Source organism: Rhamphochromis longiceps, linkage group LG10 (genome assembly GCF_057381845.1).
Source record: "Rhamphochromis longiceps isolate RC_006_pf linkage group LG10, R_longiceps_female_GT1.1, whole genome shotgun sequence".
Classification (NCBI taxonomy): Eukaryota; Metazoa; Chordata; class Actinopteri; order Cichliformes; family Cichlidae; genus Rhamphochromis; species Rhamphochromis longiceps.
The window spans coordinates 30,521,409-30,543,343 of record NC_140566.1 but is presented as its reverse complement, the minus strand read 5'-3'; the positions used below and the strand labels follow the sequence as shown (position 1 = coordinate 30,543,343).

Genomic DNA, 21,935 nt, shown 5'->3' with positions numbered 1-21,935 from the left:
AAGAAAGTCTTACATCAATACAATCTACTCAATCAGCTTGATTAAATGTGCAATTCTAAGTTGTTGAGTTTTTTTCTAGCAAGTGGTCCAACTGCAGTCACACCTCAGATGCCTCCCTCCAGGGTTGCATTTAGCAGGTTCATGTCCAATCCATTTAACTTTCAGGCTGCCTAAACATAACATCTTGAAACAACAGGCAGACAAATATCAGCCATTATTAAAACAGCATTTTGTTTGTTTTTGACGTTGTTCTGCATTGAAGAGGACACTGCAGCAGGCCAGGCTAGACCGAGAATTATGTAATAACAGTTGAAATATTCCACTGCAATCACTTTTTTTTTTTGCAGTTGGCAGTGTGAATGAATTTGAATATGCTGAACAGTCACAGGTTAAAATGAGTGCCTTTGTCTCCTCTTCCCTCATTTGCAATTGCCGATTAAGTGTGAAAATGCACAATTGCTCCCAAATCGGAGGCTGAAAATCAGTGGTGACAGATGCTGCAGATGATTGCCCACGCTGCTCGTGGTCGACATGCACAGATTGCATAGCGGCGTGGAATTTCCAGAGGAAGACTTTGTAAAGCCCTTCAACCCTTTTAATGGGAAACCCACAGCAGGAACCACAGCATCCCTTTGATCTGCAGCAGAGACAAACAGACTCGGTTTTAAGTAACTGAGTTTTGAAGTAAGACGCTGCAATCCAGCCAACGCAAGTAGGGGCACGACTGAGCTTTAACCCTCTCCTGACACTGTAATCATCCAGAGCTTTTCAGCGGCAACCGACATCACTAAGGAAAGACAGGACATCCCCCCTAACAGAGCCCCGTAATTTATTTAAAAATATAGACTTTGTTTTTTTTATAGAGGTCATGTTTTTTGTAATTATTTCATAGATCAAAACACTACTCACATCTAAATTGAGTTTTATTATGCTGGTAGTTAGGTAAGTCCCTCCAGAATCATCTCCCATCAAAACAACTAAATTATTTTCCTGCTTTCCTCTTTTTTTCTCCTCCAGTGAATTATTATCAGATTGGGCAGAATTCTGACTGCTGGGCCATAGTGAGTTGCACATTGTTGACTTTTATTTCAGTCAGAAATGACTGAATTACTCAGTCTGCTGATAAAGTCTCTGTTGGCCAAGCCCTCTTGCATGGCCTGACCACTCTGTTTATTGTCTAAGGAGGCGTTCTTTCATCCGATTCCGATAATGAGCATTTGGGTTTTTTGCAGCATCGAGCATCACTCTGCCAACTCAACATCTGCAGCAGTTTCTCCTCTGGTCTTTGTGACTGACGACATTGTGCAGCCCTCGTATTGACATTGACACCTCTCTTGTCTCAGGGCCATAATGAGCGTGTTGCGTGAACGTTTTTTGGGGTGTTTTTTTTTTCGTTTTTACTGAGGGTATGTGTTTGTGTTGGAGTTAGTGGAGCTGTCTTGGGTGCTGGAATTGTCATAGGAACACAGAATAGAGATTGTGGGGACTTACAGTGCGGGGAAAAACACTTTTTCATGTGTTAGGCAGGTTTTTTCTGTCATTTGTGTTAAGTGCTCATTACAGCAAGTATCTCTACACTGCATTTCCCAAATTCGGTCACCTGTCAAACGTGTCAAAATGTCACATGGCTGAGCCAATTACTGTCACATTTTCATTTTCTTTTATTTATTGATCATCCTTTATATATTCTATAGACCGTACCTTTAGGTCGTCTGTCAAGCCACTGCACTTAAACTCTACGCCACATTTTTCGCCTTCATTCTAAATAAAACATACATAGGAAATATATTTTTTCCTATGTATGAAATGCAGTCCTCTCATATTCGAAACTCCCATTTCTCAAAGCAAACATTTCCTCCTCCTGTCAGTCTTCATGAGCTCCCTAATCAACTTATTTGGAAGCCCCCCAAGAAAAAAAAAAATTAGGTGGTGTCTAGTTCTTGTTTGCTTTGCCACTGCAGAGTCAATAAGTTCCCACCTCATCAAATGTTGCCGCTCTGCCAGTGGATATGCACAAGGTGTCCTTTAGTGCTGGTTTTGATGCACTGGCCACAGCAGTATTGGACAGCAAGAGATAACAGTAATCTTCTGAAAAGCAAAAAAAAAAAAGTCACATCACTTTGCACTCGCTCCTTGCTTTTTCCTGCTGTTTACGATGACACACAAACTATACAAACGATACTATTTAGTTAAATTTTTGTAAAAATTTGTTATTTTGCAAAAAGAAAAGCCCTTACCAACAATAATTCTGCATGTTGGAAAATCATGCTTGGCTACTGTGTTTGGGGAAGTGAAGCCGAGCAGTGATTTGCAACCGTCTGCATGTCACTACACGTGAGTTATACCCGTCTCATTATCGCCATAACCCAGTGCATCACAGCACCAACAGCAGCGGACAAGATTCCAAGTATTTTATATCCAGGATATGTGAACAGACCAGAAATATATATTCTTTCCTGTTCATTCTTTTTTTAAAAACGCTTTATGTAAAGGCTGAATGGTTAGTGAAAAATGAAAAAGCTTTGATACAGTTGAACTTAAAACTGTAATACAATAGTGTTTTAAATTGTGACTTAAAAGTGGCTCAATGAGGTTTCAAAAAGCAGCAAGAAAGCTTTTTCTAGTTTTATAAAAACATGTCAAGCTGAAGCCGAAAGTTTGTGCACAGCAGAGTATGTAATTGAATTACATGTCATTGGACACATAAAAGCACCACAGCCACAACAGGCCAAGGACAGATAAAAAATCTGCACTTATTTTGAATTATGCATACCTTCATGGAATGGAAATTTGTTGTGTATGCAGTAGCACAAGTGGCAAAGTTGTCTGCAAAGTGCCCCCTCAGAGGAACTAATGGAGCTTCTGCCTCCAGATGAGTGAGTGTGTAGGGGGGCAGGGGGGTCTATGGTGGCCAAATTTAGCAGTTGAGAAGAGGCCCCGTTTCTGCTTTAATGCAAAAGGGAGTGCAGCTAATGCCTCTGAGACATTCGAGTGCTGACATTTTAGTTGTTTATTTACTTCTCTGTCTTCATCTGTGCATCGCTAAAGGGACAGCCGCGAAGTCTGACTCTATCCAACGGGGTTTCGTTCACCAATGGTGGCGGCACGAGCGTTCCGTGGGCTGTTGTCACACCATCGGTGATCAAATGTTTGTTTACTATGTCCCACTCGGCAGCATAACACGCCACTTGCGAATGCCAAATACCAGAGTCCAATCTGTCTGGAGCTGGCAGACGGAGAGGAAGGTCTTGGTCGTTCCATTTGATAATTTTGACAGGGAATTGTATCAGCCCTCGGTGAAATTCAATAACCAGAGCTGGGAGTTTGAGACACAGAAAACATTGGGTTGTGACATCACCACAGTGATGTCCATCGGGCCACATGAAATTCGGCAATCCCTCATTTACCCTGTGACACTGCAGTAAATCGTGTTATTATTTCAAATAGGAATGATGATTAAACTGCAAAAAGCAAGACAGTAATAAACTCATCCTTTAAGAGAGCACCATAGCAACGCATTATGAAGTTTCCTTTTCAGTTCCAATTCATAAGTCTCAGCTGAACAGGGAATAAAATAACCCTACCCATGTGGTGTAATATGTCATCATCAGTCATGACATTTTTAAAATATCTTACCACATTTTTCAGCAGTGATTTTTAATTTGGTAAGATGAAAGCGTTACAGGCCTGGTTTAAAAGGCGCTGCTTTTATGTTTGATATTCAAAAAAAAAGTTTCATCAGTGGAGCGGTATTTACAAAGCCAATACAAAAATAAAAGAGCTGTACAAGATTGAATTCCCAACTATGCTCACAGCTTAAACTGCTTTACAACACACCTACGCTTTAGTTAAGATTTTATTTTTAAATGGAACATTTCACAGGCTTGCTGTTCTCTCGTATGAAAGAAGTTACTACGTGCCACATCAATGGTTGTTCTTGTTGACGTATGTTTTCACATAGAAAGATTGTGACTGTAAAGAAATGGCTGTAGTTTATGGTTTAGGCTTGTGAGGTGAAGTAGGAGCACCTCTTTCATTCAAAGCCATAGTGGGGGGGATGGGTCTGCAACCAGTTGGTGTTGAATCCAGTATAGAGAAAAAGGGTCCTCTCCCAGTGCACATGTCTGTTACACATGTTTGGGCAGCCTTTGACTGTGATGAAGAAACAGATTATGCCCGTGTTCAGGCATGAAGTATCACAATATACTTAATTTTCTGCTTCTCTGCTCCCTAAGGTCTTGTGACAGTTTTCACTCACAGCAAGCCACAAGCTGAAACATCTGCTCTTAAGTAATAACTTCACAGGGCAGAAAACAGATTTAAGATTTTATCATCTTGTTGTGATTGTAGACTACCTGCTGGGTATGATGGATTTATATTATCATTTGGATTGTGAGATTTCTTCATTTGAAGAACTTGTGATGTTATTTATTTAAGAAGTGACCCAAATCTTCAGTTTATTCATTCTAATAGTATACAGAGCTTACGTTGTTCCAAAAAAAAAAGAAATAAAAATCAGTCAGACAGTCAGAACCACGATAGTAAAAGGAAGGCTTTATTTCTGTCTGTCGGAATTTATTTATATATATATATATATATATATATATATATATATATATATATATATATATATATATATGCAGGAAGATGGCAGATGTGAAATGAATGGAGTCAAGCACAGCATGACAAGAAGGAGCCGAGGCAGAGTTGTGTTGCAAAGCAGCTTGCAGATGCAAATGAAATGACATTTGCCAATTGGATTTATTGAAGATTAGCTGAAGTATCAGTATGCTCGATTCTTACTTTGAAAGTAGCGTGGCCACTTGAGATCCTTCGAGTGTCAGAGATAAGATTAGATTTACAACACGCTCTCACTCCCAAACTGTAAGATTTTACACTAGGTGACAAATCATCTTTATGTTACGCTTCCGGACACCCAACACGTCCTTATATTACGAGATCGGAAAAATTAGGAAACATGAAAACCGCTTGGAATGAATCTACACATGTACGTTTATTTGACTTAAATCGCTTTGGAAAGCACTATCTAACATCATTAAAGTGGTGGTTAATGTTAGGGATAAGGTTATGGATAGGGCTAGGGCTGGAATACATGGCTGGAGCGTCCGTTATTGCAGGACCATCGTTCAACTGGATTTCATCTGCAACCCATCGACCGCCTTGGGACGTGACAAATCGCCTCGGGAGTGAGAATGGTCTGAGCTTCGAAATTTGAAATTTGTTAATCTGTGGCTAGAAACACTAAATGCACCTTTAAAAAAAGTGTGAGCATCCAGCTGTTTCAAAGAACTGACCCTTTGGAAAAGAAGCTATAAATATAATTTTTATAAATATGCATTTTTTTGAAGGAACAAATTTCACATTTGATGTCCCTTTCTTATTCTTTCCTATTGTAGCCAGCATTTCCAAATGCTCAAATGATGACTGGAGCTACTGTCATGACAAAAGTTACAAGACTGAGAGGACTTAATCGCTGATAGATGTTGTAGTTGGATCTTTGCTGTAATTATCTAGCTTACTCGTCTCTTCTTTTAGAATGTGGCTTTATTTTTTGTGTTAATTAGCAGAGTACAGCGAGCTGGAACAAAGCACTGCTGATGTAACCTGAAAAACAAGCACTTATTGCTGGATTTTGGTTTGTTATGTTTAAGGAAAATTTGGGAGTGTTTAATAACAAGGAATGCTCTGTTGTTAACTAAACGTCATATTTATCACCGCGCTGCATTACTCATTTTCACATGGAGGAAATGAATCAGCTCAGTGTGTGCGAACAAGCAGCTGCGGTTTCAAATTTGTATCTGCTTGGTGATATTTCCCCAGTTTCTGAAGATTTTTGAAGACTCCCATTAAAAAAGTCTGTCCCTGGCAGGTTTCACACTCCCGTCTGGCTTTCCAGCTGTGTGTGAGAAAATCTCAAAGCTGTTTACTAGTGAACACAGACAGCAATGGATATCAAAGTGTTTGAGATGATTGATAAGATTATTGCATGTGTTCCAAGAGTGAAGCTATGATTGTCACTTGAGAGTTGCGGTGAATAGTAAGGGAAGCTCTACAGTGCCAGAGAAATTTGCAAGTGGTTATTGACATTTTTAGGGAGTTAAAGGTAAATCCCGCCTGGAGCAGCCTGTGGACATATCACTTATAAAGTTGTTGTCTAATTATTCCAAGGGGATATTTGGTGATCTTACATCATGTGTGGGGTTTGCTTCTGGATAGGCAGGTAACCTCGAGGTGTACAAGTTTTTTGGTAGGTTCTAAAACGTCTGTTTTTGGCAAATACTGGCATCCTCGCAAGTACGTGTAACTAGTGCAATTAAAGTTTTAATGTGAGGCAAACAGACTGTGCAAAAAGTTTGAGTCTGTAATCATTCTGACAGTTTTTATACTACAGCATATTCATTCATGACAGTATGCATTATTATTAGGATGTAACTTTTAAGTTTTTCTGCAGGAGATCCACAAATAAATAAATAAATAAACATACGAAGAATGTACATTGCATAGAAATGTATTCGATCACATGTAATTAACACAAGAAAATGCTAATATTTTATAAATTTGTTAAAAACTAAATCAAACAAACAAACAAATACTGAATTTTTATGCCCAAATTTGACACACATTTAATCAAGCATAGTCCTCAACCACTCAAACAATTTTTCTGTTCAAGAATGTAGCTTAAAAAATCCAGTTTAGCATCTTAATCAAATAATTAGATGCCTTGTTACCAGTTTTAAGGGCAGTTGTGGCATAAACCTTGGGTTGTTTGTTATAGTATGTTTGTTATGTAACCTGTAACTGAGAGATCTACCGTATACGTGAGAACACTGACAAATACAGTTGACTTGGATATGACAACCTCATAGATTATGCTAGCTAGCAAACCTTTGCTCTGATTAGCTCTGGCTAATATTGTAGATCGCAAACCTTAGTTATACATTTACACCTTTTATTGCTGTGTGAAATCGTCGCTGTTTAACATAACATGAGTTCAAATGAGACCTGGCAGCTGCGAAGCTACAGTAGGATATTGTAGGCTCTTGTCACGGTCTTAGCTTAGTCTGCCATTATGCTAATGCTGCTTATTTTATGCTAGGTATCAAACAACAAAGGAAACAATGAGTAACAAAATATGAATTGATTCCATCCCACATTTAATCCAATTCTTTAAAATTGCCGTCACTACATATTCTGATGATGTGAAATGTATGTAGGTCAATATTTCTTCAGGGGGAAAAATGTGGTACTGAACATATTGTTGAACATGTGGGTTGTTATAGCGATTAAAAGTAGGCATCTTTCAAATCAGTACTGTGTTATCATTAAGGCACTGTGCATTTCAAAGCACAGAAGTCTCTTGTTTTCTATGTACACCCACACACTAGCAGCCTTTTAAGCACATTAACTCTCGACAACACATGTTGGTATATGTTTTTGTGCCGTATCTCAATGATAGGAAGAATTTTATCATGTTTGCACATCCCTGCTGTAGCCACACAACTTCCTTTGTCTGATTTGTGCTGAATGAACCTTTTTACAAAGAACAGTCAGATTCAAGTAGGCTGATCAAATGTCTTCAATAAATACTCTTTTTTTTTTTTTTTTTTTTTTTAAATGACATCAGAAACAGCAGTATGCGACATTACGTGATGGCAGAGCTTCAGTTCATCCTTTGTCATTTTTTTTTTTTTTTTAATAAATAGGACAGGGGGAATGAATGAGAGAAAGAGGGGGAGAGAAAGAAAGAAAACCAAAGGGGAGAAGAGACGGTGAGAAGGGGGGGGAAGAGAGAGAAAAAAAAAAAGAACTCCTGGGTCACCTGTATGGAGAAAAAAAAAAAACAAACAAAAAAAACAAACAGAGGAGACAGCAAACAACAAAGAGTAACATAATAATAGAGAAAACAAAGCACCATCACAATAAATAGACTACTCATACGATAAAAACATCGAAACCATAATATTATCTCTAGATGCAGAAAAAGCATTTGACAGAGTTAATTGGAAATTTTTATTCGCAACTTTACACAAATTTGGTTTTGGAAACTCTTTCATAAACTGGATAAGAATATTATACAATTCCCCAACGGCTCGTATCAGAACAAATGACCAGACATCCTCCAGCTTCTGTCTCCTGAGGGGCACCAGACAGGGATGCCCACTCTCCCCTTCACTTTTTGCAATTTTTATCGAACCTCTAGCAGCAGCATTTAGACAGGCTACAACAATTAAGGGCATAAAATGTAAGAACATAGAACATAAAATCAGTCTCTATGCGGATGATGTGTTGCTTTTTCTGCAAAACACACAAACCAACCTCTCTGAGGTAATTACTTTAATAAACTGGTTTTCAAGAGTTTCAGATTATTCAATTAACTGGCCAAAATCTACAGTTCTCCCCATTAACTGCTCCTTCCATAATTCTTCCTCTGCCCCACTGCAATCCGGAAATATTAAATATTTAGGTATTAATGTCTCTCCTAAGCTTTCAGACTTAACTAAACTAAACCACATCCCACTTCTAAAGAAAGTAGAAGGCGATCTGACTAGATGGAAATCTTTACCCATATCACTCATGGGAAGGGTCGCCACTATAAAAATGATGATCTTGCCAAAAATAAATTACTTATTTTTGATGATCCCTAACAAACCATCACAAGATTGGTTCAGATCTCTGGATTCATATATTTCCAAATTCCTTTGGAAAGATAAATCCCCGCGTATTAGCTTAAAAACGCTACAAAGAACCAAGGATAGAGGAGGATTAGATCTGCCTAATTTTCACCAATACTTCTTAGCCAACAGGCTTCAGTTCATCTCAGAATGGTTAAAACATACCTTCTTAGTTGAGCCCTGGCTAGATGTTGAACAGGCACTATGCAAGGATCTAGAGATTTCAGACCTACCATTTATTAGCTCAAACATCAAAAGACATGAATGCTTTAAAAGTATCAACATCAGCTTTTCTCTAACAGCATGGTGGGAGTTTCTAAAAATAACGGAGTCTTCATTAATCCCATGCAAACGTACACCTATCTGGAATAACCCTGACATATTACAAAACAATAATATGATTAATTTCCCAGAATGGAGTTGTAAAGGAATTAAATACTTAGAACATATATTAGAGGGAACAGAATTTATTCCATTTGACAGACTAGTTGAACAATATGGGATCAACAAGACAAGGTTTTTAGAATATCAACAAATTAAATCCATAGTAAAAAAGAAATTTAACCTCAGTCAAGTTGAATTACAAACACCACTAAGTGCGGCACATTTTCTTACTCTTAAATCCCCCAAATTATTATCTAAAATATACAGAACACTTTCTAAATTAGATGAATCAATATCCCTTCCTACTGCAAAGTGGGAAGCAGATTTATCAGTCAACCTAGACCAAAACTTCTGGTCTCAGATTTGCTTAAAAACTTTTAAATTAATTAAAAATCCCAGTCTGCAATTAATACAATACAAAATACTTCATAGAGTGCACTATACAGGTCATCGGATGTTCAAGATGGGCTTTACATCTTCCAACAACTGCTCACACTGTCAAGGCAATACACCAGACAATTACATCCACGCTCTTTGGTTCTGTCCACCAGTGCAAAAGTTTTGGCACGAGATATGTGAAGACTTATCAAAGTGTCTGAAATGTAACATCCCAACTTCCCCCTTAGTGTGTCTACTGGGCAGCTTAGATAATGTCACTTCAGAAAAGAATATAGCCCATATGATCTTCACTGCCCTATGCATAGCCAAGAAAACAGTCCTCATGAACTGGAAAAATAAAAATAATCTTAATTCTAACCAATATAGAAATTATCTATTAGATTACATTAGTCTTGACACAGCCTCTGCCACCACATTAGATCAATTGCTCTGGGCCCCTTTTATCAGCTCCATCACCTAGTGGGGGTGGGGGGTCATAGTTTGGTCCCGCCTTCACTGTTGTGATTGGTGAGGGGGTAGGGACAGGCTTAGGGCGTCGGGGGGTTCCCCGGAGGCATCTTCCTTGGGGAGCTCAACCCGGGGTAGCGGTCACGTCCGGTTGGGGGCTCTGTTGGCTCTCAGGTGACTGTTTCCTCGCGGCTGCGTGCAGCGGGGCTAGGGGAGGGTCTGTGCTGACGGACGTGGGTTACTGACCTGGCAACCTGGCTGCCCCTGGGTGGGTCCGGGATGGGCGTGAGGTTCTGGGGCCGCTCCGTCTCTGGGCTGGGGCCCGGGCCGGGCCTCGGGGGCTTGGGTCCTGGTTGGTGTGTTGCCGGGGTTGTGGGCGGGTGGGTGCATGGGGGCCCGGCCCTGGAGCAGGGTGCCGCCGGTGCGTCGAGCCGCCTGGGGGGCTCTTCAACTGGTGGGGGGGATGGTCACATCTTGCAGGAGCTTTCTTCTCTTCAGGAACTCTCTGCAGGAGGGGGAGATACAGGAGAGGTGGAGGAAGATCTCAGCCTGGGCGTTTACCGTCTTATGTAGTCTGGAAGATGTGTGGATGGTGGGGTGGGTGCAGTTTTCTCTGTGGTGGGGTTGGGTGGACTGTCCAGGGCTCTGTGGAGCCGGGGGGCGCTACTGCACTGGGCCCCGGTCTGATGGGCCTGGGCCCCCCTTCCCTGGCGGGTCGCGGAGGGTGGGAGTGCCTACTGGGGTCAGCGGGGGAGCTGGCCCCAGGGAGGGGTTACCTGCCCCTCCCTTCCTTCCCTCCCCATCTCCAGCTGCCTCCCTCTTCCCGCTCCTCCACAACCACCCACACATGCAGGGCCTTGGAGTGGGGGTATGTCACCAGGGTGCAGAGGAGGCTACCCCCCCCCCCCCCCCCCCCCCCGTCCCCTTCTGGCTGCCTCTGCCTCAATTTTATCCCACAACTTAGACATTCACATTATTCACACTCTCATTACACATACATATAGGATCTTGGGGGTGGGCACAATCACGGAGTCCAAATCACCATCAGGGTGTATACCTCACCCCTGACGTCGTTGCCCACCTCTCAATTTTAAATACACTTAGTCATTGAGGGCTAGCAGGAGGGACTATGCGCTTACCTGCTGCTCCTTGGCAGGTAGCTCCATGCCCTCCTGGGTTTTAATTGCACCTTAGAACACATATGCATCAACACTACAATGAGCGGGTGGAGGGAGGTTTGGAGTCTTCTCCCACCCCCATTCTCTGCGGCCTGCTGGAGCGGGAGGGCTAGTAGGAGGAGTTGGCCGTCCGACTGCGGTCTGGGGTGTGGGGCCTCCCTGCTGCTGCGGAGTCGGGGTGGTCTGCCTCTCCCCACCGCAGGGAAAAGGGTAACACCACCTGGGTCTGGGTGCAATTCCCCCCTCCAGGGGCAAGGGTACCTAGACCCGGTTTGTAGAGTATGCTTGGGGAGTGTGATTGTGTGTACAGCGTCTCTTTATGTCTGTCTCCACGTTGGTTGAGTGTGGAGTGAGTGCATATGAGAGCATGAGGGTGGGAATGGATGTTTGTGTCTGTGTGTGCCTGTATGTCTGTGTCTATATGTCAGGTTGGGTATCAGACGCCACCTCTCTGGGGACACCTCAGGCCCTCCAAGGTTTGGAGGCCTATCTCCACCCACCACCACTTCCCCTGCCGGTGGCGGACTCCCTCAGGTGTCGGTGTGTTGGTGGTTCTTTGTGTCTGGGGGTGGGCGTCCGGGTACACACCGGCTCACTCCTTGGCGGCCGCTTGTCGGGGCCTGGGGCCTGGGGCTCGCTCGGGCCCCTTTGGAGGTGGGGTGCCCCCGGCCTCTCGGCCTGGGGCTCGGTCACTCAGGCACAGCTGGGGGCCGGCGGAGCTCACGGGCGCGTCACTGCAACTCCCCCTGACTTCTGCTCCGCGGCTGCTGGGCGAGCCCTCATCTGGGACTCTCCTCAGCTCTTACTGGAACAGTGGCGCGGCTGCCCCTCTGTTGGTCTTCCATGGTCTCTTGTGTTCTGGGGGCCTCTGGATGTCTGGAGTTTTGATCTCCTCGATACCCGCTTCACACCCTGGAGGACGGGGCTGTGGCCCCCCCACACTCCCTAGCAGATCATTACATGGAGAAACCTTTGGAATGAAAGCATGCTGATCCACACAGGTATGCACACATGGGTATTCACAGACGCGGACTAAAGCTTTCTTGGCTGCTGCCTCAAAGCACACTGTGCGCTGTCTATCTTGCGTGCTGCACAATATCGTTTATTATTTAGTAAATATTGATATCTATGACTAGCTAGTTTATTGCAATAAATACTCTTTAAGAGGGCCATTAAAGAAAAATTAAAGACTTGCGAACTATGATTTAATCCCGGTTTGCATATTTTATTTATTAACATCAGCCAGTTTGAATAAATTGCAGTGTGTGGCAAGGAAGTTGACATGATTTCTGCAGCGAGGGTCATGAAGACATCGGCCTCCAAAACTCTTAAGCACACAATTGATGCAATGCAAAGCAAGCTGCAAAGAAGTACAAAATAATGAGGAGAAGGGATACATTTGTATTTGCAGTGCCTTTTAATCATGAACAAGATTAACTACACAGATACTGATGAATGCATGAACATCTACAGAAACAGAATGATGATAGAATTTTTGTATTTAAATATGCAAATTATATTTACATGCTAATTTATAGAGCAGGGCGATATGGCCAAAAATATTTATCACGATATATATTTGAAAATTTGCGATAACGATATAACCGACGATATAATTGATGCGAGACAAAATACAACTCCACAACATTACTAGCGCAAAAAGACAACCTTCCATTTATTTTCACTTAAACAAGAAGCTGGTTTTTATGTACATTAAAGCTTTATAAAAAATGTAACAGTGCAAATGCAAATTCCTTGCTGAAAGTTTAACCAAAAGGCATTTCCACTAGAAATGGGCTGACATATCCTGAGCATAACCATGTATAATATCCACTGAAGTTAAAAAAAGGTGCTTTGCAACATTAAACTGCAGTGTGCAGTACGCATTTTTCGGACCATAAGGTGCACGGGATTATAAGGCACATTAAGCGAAACAAAGCAGTCAGATAAATCAAACTTTATTAAACTCCTTCTTGCTTCCTCCACTTCTGTACCATTGATTCATTAATGTTGAATTCTCTGGCAGCTGCTCTATTCCCATGTTGTTGCAGTATATTAATGACTAACCTCGTATTGTGGATGGATTGTCTCAGTTGTTCTCCTGACTGAAGTTTGGTCCGTTTACAGCATCCTGCCATGCGATTGCATTTGTCTCTAACCATGAAGAACCTTCACGTTAACTTTTATAAGTGGAAAAGTGTTAGTGTTCGTCCTCCAGCTTCACTGTTTATGTTATGCTAACATAGCTGTGTCGCTAGCGATCACGTAGCACATCATTATATACCAGCTAGCCCAACTTCAGTAACCCTACAAACGTCACTGCTGTTTAGTTTCCTGCCTTCATTTATGTTGGAAGTGATAGCAGAGCTGTACGTTTGATTTTTTTCAGAAATCTCTCAGTCAGAACATGCAGTATCATGTTTAGGTAACTAGCGAAACTAGCGAGCTAACTTCCGCTAGCTTCCTGCTAACTTCTAACTCCGTTAAATGTAATAACTTTTGTTTTCATGGATGCCTGGAAGTTAAACTTTATAGTTACACCTGGTAAAGCAGCAATGCTGATCGTTTTATTAAAGATGAAAGAATTTAGACAGTTTTTAACTCTTAAGTGATGCTGCAGTGTTGTTTGACCTGAAGATTTCGGAGTTTAGGACCCAGATTACTCCCAGATTTAAGAGCATCTTAGTCCGACAAATACGAGAATAACAACGGCCGCTTGCATGTTCTGCAAAAAAATGTGCTTTGTTGTGTATCTGACGGACAAACACCAAACCAGTTCCACATCACGGAAGTTGCACCGTTTTTACAAACCAATTCTGGTTCATCTGTTTCACTCAACAATCGGCCATGTGCGTATGAAAACAAAGGCACTGCGCATGCGCGTTTTACTCCCATTCTATCGCGATATTTCATTTTCCTATCGTTGCCTAACATTATACCGGTATTACCGTGAACGGTATAATATGGCCCAGCCCTACTAATTTACATACATCGCCAAAACAGATGTCTTGATATTGGCTAAATCCGCATTCAAAATTCTTCATTCTTTGTATTTTTTTGACATATTAGAGTCAATTCTACATTTTTTTAAAATCACTACTTGAATTAAAGAAAAAAAAATGTCTGAAAATGCATTTTCAGACAAAATATCTAAACGCTGTGTTCTCATATTGGAACAATGCATTTGGGCTTTTCTGCACTTTATATTTCTTTATGCTAGTTTAAAAAAAAAGATAAAAGAAAAGTACCACTTTCTTGATCCAGCTAATCCCAAATGTACTCCGTTTATCTGGGATTGTCACTAGCAGTACACCCAGCCTGAGGCTTGGTTTGTGCCGCCTCCTGGAATCAAATCGAGGGTCTTTTGTTTACATGGCAAATGTGTTAACCTCCACATCAGGGGTCCAGCTAATCCCAAATGGCTAGGAGAAATAAAAAATGCATCCCATACAAGAGCTCAACTCTCAGGAGGTTAAATAAATTTTTATTTTTACACATATGCAGATGTCTCCAATGCTGTAGTGTTTAACACATCCGATTCACACATGCAGAGCTGTAACGACACCAAGTGACAAGGGAGCAACCGAAAGTAGCAGTATGTACCACAAATATTGTGTACCTTGGGCGTTTTCTTTTCTTTAGTCTGAAAGATGGCATATTGGAGGAAAACTAGTCCAAAATCTCAGAACACACCACATCATGTTTTTCCCCATCATGGCTTACGTTAGTACTTATGTAACATTTATAGCAGTGAAACCTCTACACTATAGGAAGTACACTGCAAAGCCCCTGCTTAGGTCATTGTGGTATCTGTGTGTTGTGGTCATTTCAATCTTCAGGACAGCGCTCACTATACCCCCGAACACAAGTCAGATTTGATAACTCCCAGGAGATCTTACAGGCAGCTCAGAAATCCAGCTTGGAATGTGTTTACCAAAAGCTCTCCTGTTTAGCAGTCCGTCAGCCATCTCGAAGTCTAATAGGTGTTGCCATGGCAGAAGGCATCTGTGTGGAATGAGTAAGTAATAGCTCTGTCTTGACTGAAGTGGCTCACACTGCCTCTCCACTTTCCCTGTGTAGGAGCAGCAGCAGGGCTCACGCAGATTCTCAGAATTTGGGTGTGCACTATTGCTGGTTACTGCCTTGCAGCTTTTCCATTTGTAATGCTCTTTCATTAATCAGCATTAACACCGTTCCACAGGGAGCCTGATTCATGTGGTGCTCCCGTGGGTAGTGCTTCATCCCCTCTCATTTGTGGTGCAAAAATGAAGCAAAGTCCGTGAAAAGGACTGTCTGATGAAAAACATCGATACAGCACAATATGCAGGCTTTCTCATAAGGTGATTAATATGTAGTGGCTTTTATACGCTGTTGGTGAGTGTAGGTTATGAATACAAATACGAGTATTACACGTCAGGGTTGCATCCTTACTAGGAAATGCGCTGGAAATGGGTCTGCTGTACAATAATCTGTAATTATCGTCCTTTATGATCAGTATCTTTACAAGCTCTGCTAATAAAGTAGCAACTGGGTCACCTCATTTAGAGAGCGTCAGAGGGTATTATGCCTCCCCGTTTCAGCTCACATCAAAGGCAACACACCCGATCAGGATGGTTTCTTAAACGTTACATATTTCTGTTTCATCTCCCCTTGACGCACCATGTCTGATAATTACTGTATTTTCTCTAATGTGTGAGATTTGATGAAAGAACAAAATATGAGCTGCAATAGCAAGAAATATTGTTTTGAAACAGAGTGTAAAATACACCGTCTTTGATGCAAGAATTAATACAGCGCTTTCTTGTAGTTCAGTAATTACAGCATCTGTCAATATTGCATCTCGCATGCTCGTGAATCATTATTCTTTATACAACCCTTCCCACACACAGTGACTCACAACAAACACGAAAAAAGTAAAGTATCATTTTTTTCAAGATACATTTTTCAAATATATACTTTATATAATCTTGACTTAAGATCTACTTACTAGCTTTCTCCCAGCTTTCACCCTTAGATGTTATCAGTGATCGGACATGCTGAAGTGCAGAAAGCCATGCCTGACCTTGGCTTCTGTGGAGGCGAGCATGTGAAAAACAAGAACATGTAGTCTGTAGTTTGAAGCAGAGCCTGGATTGTACAAAAAAGAGTGATCTCAGGCAAAGTGTTGCAAATTCAGATGTCCTGGAAAAAGCCTCACCCTGTTACGTTTTTGTACCTCGGTCGAACCAAACTTAACCACAGAGAATGCGAACCAGAAAATGGTAGTATGAAAGATTTTGTAAGGGTTTTGTAAGATCACAAACGCAGTGTTTGCAGAGTGGTGGCAGTAGTTTGAATCTTTCTCAAACTGCTGGCAACCACTGCAGCTTGCTAGCCAACAATACAGTCACTATCCGGTCGTTAAGTCTGACGTCACTAGCCGTGTCTGGGCCTAAACTCCGCTGCAGGTCCATATATCAAACAATCACTATGGCATTACTGAGAGTTGAAAAACTGTCTAAAGTTTTTCAACTTTAATAAAATGATCAGCGTTCTGCTCTACCAGGTGTAACAATTGAGTTTAACATCCAGGCATCCATGAAAACGGAATTTATGACATTTAACGGAGTTGGAAGTTAGCAGGAAGTTAGCTCGCTAGCTTCTATCTAAATACAATATAGCATGTCCTGACTGCGGGGTTTTGGAAACAAATTAAAACGTACAGCTCTGTTATCACTTCCAACATAAATGAAGACAGAAAACTAAACAGCAGTGACATTTGTAGGGTTACTGAAGTTTGGCTAGCTGTAGCTAATGATGTGCTACGTGACCGCTAGCGACACAGCTATGTTAGCATAATATAAACATGCCAACTTTTTTTCCACTCGATAAAAGTTACCGTGAGTGTTCTCGGTGGTCAGGAACAAATGTAATTGCATGGCAGGATGCTGTAAAAGGACCAAACTTCAGCCAGGAGAACAACTGAGATAATCCATCCACAATACGAGGTTAGTCATTCATATACTGCTGCATGGGCTGGGCTGTAGTTACATCCTAAGGTTTTAAAAACTGAGCTTAAATAAATGATTAGCGGTAATAAAAGCCGAGGGAGGTCAACAGTGATCACTGACTGTTTTAGGAGCTTTTTGAGATTAAATAGAAGAAAATACATAACATTAAACATGTTAACAACCCAAAAGCCATATTAAACGCAGACTACTTTAGGCCCGGAAGTAGGATTCGTCACGTCATCACTTAACGACCGGATTGGGTATTCAATACAACCCCATTGTGGGTCTTTGTAGACATGTGACCACAAACCGGGTAACATTAAAAGTCATTTTGTCCATCACCAGTCATGGGGATGATGTGGGATCAATAAGGCCCCAGTCATACAAGCTGAGAGACTGGTCATTAACCATCTGGGAACCACTGTTCTTGAGGGAAAAGGGAGTATTCCCCATATGGTTGTGAGTGGTTCCTGGAGGTTAACGGCAGCCACTGGAAAAATAATTGCTAAAGTCCCAGTTACACAGACTGGTCAGTAATCTCCATTTTTCCCCAGTGACCCGCCTGTCGCTGGGAATACACATTTTCCCTTGTGACTGGTGGTTGCCAGATGGTCATTGACAGGTCGGAAGTGTGTGAATAAGGCCTTAGTGAATGCCTAGCAGATAGCTCCTGACAAAGGCTGCCTGTGCCAACATGTTAGTCAAAGCAGTCAAAACCCGTAATCATCCATAACTTGAAACATCAATATAGTTTAAACAGTTTTAAAAAAACAAACAACAGTCATCATGAGCGGGAAACTGGATATAGTGAACAGAACTGTTTGTACAAGTCTGCAAACATGTTTCTTTGTGCTCTGAAGTTGGAGATTTTGACATGGGAGTCTAAGGGCTTTGAGATTGGGCCACAGTTGGATTTAATGAAATTAGTTCAAACATTTAAATAACTTTTATGTATTTAAAACCATTAAAGATAAAAGATAATCACTGTAATTAGTTTAATACTATAAGAAGAAAGACATTTTCTGCATGGGCTGTGCCCCTATTCTGGTTAAAGAGGGAGGAACTTCAGCTGGAAGTCAGTTGCTTTCACAAATCATGGATGAGTGGTCGATGCAATGAGCGCAGGTTGGTGAAGCAAATGGAAATACCTCAGTGGGACTTCAGAATTTTTATCTGTCAGAGAAATAGATGCAATGATCTGATAGATGTTGCAGGGGCCTCAAACTTTCAAATGGAAATGAGACACTTGGGAGAAAAATATGATTTGGGTAATGCTTTCATGGAGTCTGTCCAGAAAGAGATGTTTGTCAGAGTGATGTCATGATGAGAAGAGGAAAAACAACAGTATGTTTCTGTAAACACGGGAACAATCATAAAGATCACCAGAATTTTACTTTAACAGGAGCAGCAAGTGGCAGTAACAGAGTCCTAAGCAGAGTGACAACCAGGGTTTTAATAGTTTTGCAATTTTCATTAGTTTTTATTTTTATTTAGTTTTGACTTCAGATTTTCAATTTTATATCAGTTTTAATTAGTTTTTACCAATTGTTTGCTAGTTTAGTTTTTATTTTTTTGAAAATCCTTAGTTTCAGTTATAGTTTTAGTTGTGTTTGCAAAAATTAAGTGTAACAAAATCCCAGTTTCATCATATCAGTCATTCTCTTCTGCTTATCCTTGGGTATGTTGCTATTCCAGCTACCATACCCTGCACCCTGGACAGGTCGGCTGTCTGTCGCAGGGCTAACACGCAGAGACAGAAAACTCACATTCCCACCTATGGGTTCTTTAAACAAATAAATAAATAAAGGCAGATGAACAACCATTGATACCAGGCAACTATAAAATGTATATCTTGGCCCCAATGAGACTATTAACTCTTGCAGCACCGGGTGTTCGTAATTTTGGTTCAAGTGAATTGATAAACTTTTTGAAGGCAATTGACTCACACAGTTATGTAGATGTCCCAGTCCTGTTGTCTCCGGATGCATCACGCTGCCTTGCCTGGGGTTAGCTTCTGTTTTCTGGGGATGAGGGTTGAGTGTGCTCCCTTACCTTCTCAAGGTAAGCTAGGTTAGCCTTCTTGTGTGAGCTTTTCAAGTACACTTTAAGGTTTGTGGGATTTTTTTCCCCTTGAGAAATGTCCCTCATAATTTGTCTCTTTCCACTACAAGACACTTGCTTTATCCAAAACACAGTCATATTCAAAGTAATCCCAAATTGGACTCTGGCGCTTTCTCCCGACTTTTACTGACATGATTCTGCGCGTGGATGGAGCAGCAACACAGACGACTCGACTAACGTACTGCCACCTGCTGACATAATGAGACACAGCAAGAAAAAAATCTGGAAACTAAACTTCATTTTGACCCTTGACTATTGTATGACACGCACACATCAATGAAAACTAAACACATTTTTTCTATAAATTCAGTTAATTTTAGTTAGTTTTGTGAACACTCATTACAGTTTTAGTTAGTTTTCCTTTTTTTTTTTTTTTTATTTCCGTTAACGAAAATGTTTTTTCACTTCTAGTTTTCGTTATTTCGTTAGTTTTCGTTAACGATAATAACCTTGGTGACAACCTCCTAAAACTACATAATAATATTACATCGTTATTTATTCTTTTTCACAGAATACAAAGTATTTTCCGAGCATATGCAGGCACATTTTCAAAGTAGACTAACATAGTAATGAATAGTCTAGAAGACATAAAGCACAGAAGCAAAAGCCAAAAGCATTAATAATTCACTTCTGTCTTGTGTTTCATGAAAATGAAACCATCAGATCAATAATCTGTAGTGGCTGCATTTGTCTAAGAATGAGCTCTGGATTTTTTCCATGTTACATCATTTGGGGCATGGCTCTGTGGTCAAATAACCAGAAATCACAATAACTGGGAAGACAAAAGCTTCTTTAAAAAGAAATAACAACTAAAAAATTCTCTCTGTAAACACTTTAATGAAATATATCGGTAAATTCAAAGGTGTCTGCTATCAGACAGTGGTATTTTGTAACAACTCGCTAGAAAATGTAAAAATGTCGCCCAAAAAGGTTACCAATAGCACGAGAAACCAGGTGATCTCAACAACTGATGGGTAAAGTATGACTAGAAAAAGGTCTTAGGAGCTTAGAAACAAAGTGACTTCTTTAAGTTTCGTAAAGATGTTTCGCTCATCCAAGAGGCTTCTTCAGTTCTAAAGCCAAATAGTGGAGAGTCCCGGTATTTAAACCCTAGTGGGGGCTGTACCTTAAGAGACTTGTTGACCCTCTATTATTAAACATGTGCTTCATCACATGAGCTAAGGTGTGAAAAAAGCGTGGGTCATTATCACCAGTGGTTTTGAGTGAAACCACTGTGAGACCTTGCTCCACCCAATGTGATTTATTGAGGTTACCTGATGCAAGATGTGAGTGGGAGTTGAGGAGCCTGGGAAGGGATCTCAAAAGTGGATTGTAGGTGCAAACAGTTAGTATCGTAAGCCGTCCCCTTTGCTCAAAGATGTTCACAGTGGACATAGACGGCCTCTTTCACGTCTCTTTTAAACCATCTGTCCAAAATGTGAACACTGGCATCCTCAATAGAGTGACCTTTAACCTTTAAGTGCAGATGTACAGCTGCATTTTGTCCTGTCTTATATACAGGCCTGATTTGACACTGGTGACACTATTGAAGGCAGGCTATACAATTTTAGGTTTAGTTTGGTGAGACGAAAAAGGAAGTGAAACCACAGGAGTCCCACTTAAGTAAGTAAGAACAGGAAATCAGGACAGCATGCAAAACAGAGGGAGAGAAAAACAAGGAAACACATGAGACAAGCAAAATGGAAACATTACAACAAAAAAAAAAAAAAGAAAGGCTGTCTGTTAAACCAAAACAAGGATCAAATCTTGGGGAAAAAAACACACCAATGGCTGCATCAGGAGCAATTTTGTGTTTCCGTTGTTGCCTAAAGACATGCAGAGCAGGGGAGCTGTGGATTAAACCATCAAAATACCTTCCAATTAGTGTGCAGTCTGCTCTAACTCCTGGGCCGCGGACCATCCTGAAAGAGCATGTTGTCATTTAAAAGCAATCCTGACTGCACAGACCCACTCACTTTTATTTTATCACGGATCATCTTTCAGCATTAAGCAAAGCATAAATCTGCTGCTGCAACTGGAAATCATATTACTTCAAATATTTATGAACTAAATTTAAATACTGCAGGACTTATGTATACTTCAAATCACAACATTTTACTGGAGAAAAGGGAAACAACTGTGTCGCATGTTATTGTAGCTTTACTATACCATAAAATTCAAGAGTTCTACCCATTTATGTAGCTATTTATGTGTTTACTGCGTTAACTATTTCGTCTCTCATCCCTTTTTTTCTTCTTTTGGTGTTAGTTGTTGCTCCGGCAAGCACGCACAATCCTTGAGCAGATGTTGGGGCATGTTTTTGTATAGCTGCAGCGTGCTACAGCTTTATGCATTTGCATAGTCTTATTTTGTATGCATCTATAGCCTCTGCACATCTGGTTCACTGTGTATAAAATCTCTGCAGATAATGCAGCGTTATGAATGTATATAGAAGTGCATGCACGTGCAGATTGGTTGGTGCAGCCATGCGTACATGACTGTATGTGTGGATGAGTAGGATTGCGGATGTAGATGTTTGGAAGATGCACACATACAGTATGTGCATTACATTTACTGTTATTACTTCTTTGGCCCTTGGGTTATTATGTAGAATAGTTTTGGAGATGGGGGAGAGAATGGTTTTATTTACAGAACTATGTAAAGTTCTACAATATTTATCAAGTGAACTGTTGTGCATGTACGTGTAAATATTATAAATAGTC

The 21,935-nt window shown here is 40.9% G+C and overlaps 1 protein-coding gene across 2 annotated transcripts in view; it reads left to right on the top strand.

The window, feature by feature from the left end:
* The window catches only part of tmem132e (transmembrane protein 132E), a 452,339-nt gene that overhangs the window by 343,812 nt on the left and 86,592 nt on the right, over positions 1 to 21,935 (top strand). The window lies entirely within an intron of this gene.